Source organism: Aplysia californica, unplaced genomic scaffold, assembly GCF_000002075.1.
Source record: "Aplysia californica isolate F4 #8 unplaced genomic scaffold, AplCal3.0 scaffold00123, whole genome shotgun sequence".
Classification (NCBI taxonomy): Eukaryota; Metazoa; Mollusca; class Gastropoda; order Aplysiida; family Aplysiidae; genus Aplysia; species Aplysia californica.
The window spans coordinates 683,958-686,936 of NW_004797393.1; the positions used below are offsets into that span (position 1 = coordinate 683,958).

Consider the following 2,979-nt stretch of genomic DNA (forward strand, 5'->3'; position numbering starts at 1 on the left):
TCATCATCATCATCATCATCATCATCGTCATCGTCATCGTCATCATCATCATCATCATCAACATCATCATCATCATAGTCACCATCATAGTCATCATCATCATCAACATCATCATCATCATCATCATCAATATAGGAAAAGTAAAACAGAGCCTGGGTTCCGTCACCACCCAGCCACTGAGGCCCCTCTACCTACAGCATCTACTTTGGGGATTCCCATTTTCTTTTTCTTCGTTGCAGCTTTGAACTGATACTGAAGAGCCGGTGCTCATATCATTAAAAGTTATTCCAAAATATTTTTTAAAAAATGCCTTTAAATGTGAAAGCAATGGCCAAATTATTGGGAGGTGTTTAAGTTTAATGTCATACATCACATAGTGCAAATGAGCACATTTAATGTTGAGTCCAGGTTTTGAGTGGAATTTGTTACTGGTCTGCTTTTCAATCTGTTAAAAAATATCGCAGCAAGATATTTTTTATTGCAGAGACACTATAATATTTTCCATTCATTTGATATTCAATGCATGTTCCTTTACACCAATGTTGATGCACTTCAAAACACGCGCGAATACACTTTTCTCAGTTTCTTTGATTTCGCCAAATTTGACCAAGTCGGACATTTTAAGGTTAATTTTGAGTGACCATACATTATTATCTCGAGCGACTGTTATCGTTGATGAAATATTATATTAATGTGATTGGTGTTTGGTGATACAGAATTTATTTAGCGTTAAATTGGTATGCTTCATACTGTGTGAAGGCTTTAGCACGATGATTGGGAGAACCCATAAATTTCACGTTTCTTTTGAACGCCACTATAGGTTGATGAGGGGAAGGTGGGGCGCTAAAAGTTGCTCAAGTCACTGAGTGCAATAACCAACAGCCTAATCAGCTGATCGGAGGGGAGTATTCTACTTACTTATTGGTAGCTGTGGTGTCTCTGGTCTACTGAATCTCATCGGTTCAGTAAAAAAAAAAAAAAGGAATCCGGGAATAAGCGTAGCAATACTAAAGTGAGAAAATACAAGCTTATGATGTATATTTTTCGGGGGCGGGGGTTGTAAACATGGATTCTCTTCCGAAAACTCTAGCAACAGATCTAAACAGCAGTGGTATCTACTTTGGGGTTTCCATGTTGAGACATTAGATGACTTCGTGGTTGTTTTGGCTTTTTTTGTTGCTCTTTTTCTAGTAATATATGTGGTGAGGCAGCGTGGTGGAATCAGACTCTCGTCAAAATTATCAAAGTGAAGAAACGTGCCTTTTTCCGCAGGTTTGTGAATTTTTATCAAACTTTTGTTTTTTGGCTCAACACCTTTCATGCCCATTAAAGAACTCATTTCTGTGTGGATCTTTCAGAAAAGCGTTGATTAAAGGCACAAAATGTTAATTTACAGTTACCACAGACTCTTAAGCTTAGGAAATAACTAATCTTTGGCGGCCATAATAATATTATGAGCACTTATTTTACCTATGAAAACAGGTGACCCCCACCTCCTTCATTAGCAAATATCTCGACTTGTATTCAAGATAAATGGATGTTTTTTTTTCATCCAAATAAAGTCAAGTGAACAGGCTTTAAGATGATACCAATAACTCTACATTTTCATAAATTGACGAGAGCCTGATTCCACCACGCTGCATCACATTTGTGTTTTACACCCCCTTGGACACAATTTAGACCAATAAGGAGGTGGTGGGCTTGCAACCATGCCTGCCTGTCAAGTGTCAGAAACCAACCCATGCTGAGCGGGATACAACATCGCAACAGAAGGACTGAGATACTCGATAAATAAACATTTTATAACATTCTCCCCCCCCCTCGGGAATCGAACTCGGGTCTCCTGCGTGCGACGGCAGATCGTCTGACCACTACACCATAGACGCCGGTGGAATATTATCCTGGGAAAACTCTAGCGATATAATTTTTCGGTAAGATTGAAGAATACCGGACAAGCGGACTGACTTTGCCTATGTCTCAACCTTAGGATTTCATGATTTTCCCCAGTTTTTATCTCTCAATGGAGAATCTCGGACCCGTAGATCTATTCATAAAATTTTGTCAGGGGGGAGACCCCCTCACCATCCTCCACCCGCCCCACCCACCCCACATTCTAGCGCAATAATAAGTATAGCTATCTACGAGTGGTCCGGTATTCTTCAATCTTCCCAATTTTTCTACTTATGGTCTTTATTTTGGAACATCCGGTTGCCTCGTGGGTAAGATTGAAGAATACCGGCCCGGCCGACAGGGACTACTTTGCCTATGTCTCAACCTTAGGAATTTATGATTTTCTACGGGTGGTGAGCGCGTATCTCAAGCTAAGTCAGTGACACAGTTTTTAGAGGAGAGAACGGATTGGTCTCACTGCATTAACCCCCCCCCCCGTTAACCCTAATTGTTTTTTCTCAAATAAAAAAAACAAAAACAAAACCCCCAACAAAACAAAACAAAAAGCTCCAACAACAACAACAACAACAGAAGCAAGGCGGCTGAACCACATGACCAGCAACTTGCGGGCTTCTGTTTCAGTTTATAAAATTATGTTACAGACAACAATTAGGGAGAGCTCTACAAATACGGTTTCTAAGACACTTGGTTCGACATTTTATAAGGGCTTTGAGCATCTTGCCTGCATTGGAAAGATATTATATTTATAAGGTAAACGAGGCGAGGGCAGACTTCGGGAAAGTTATTGGGAAAACCTGAACAGAAGACGAAGAGATCATGAGTGATGGAGAAACACGAGGATAATGTGGGATCTTTGAAAGTATCCGAGCGCAGAAATGAATTGAGAACTGTGACTGCCCATGTTTGTTTCAGGTCTGGCACTTTACGATGATGATATGACTAAACTTGTTATACCTGTCGTTGTGTCAGAGTATCCAGGGACAAAATCATAACCATGTTGATGATGATAATGATGATGATATTTGATAATAGATCTAGTAATAATTTAAATTAAAAAAAAATTAAAAA

At 39.6% G+C, this 2,979-nt stretch overlaps 1 protein-coding gene across 1 annotated transcript in view; it reads left to right on the forward strand.

The window, feature by feature from the left end:
* LOC101861723 (chitin synthase chs-2) overlaps positions 1-2,979 on the forward strand; it is a gene marked incomplete at its 3' end in the record, with an annotated part of 78,176 nt that overhangs the window by 22,114 nt on the left and 53,083 nt on the right.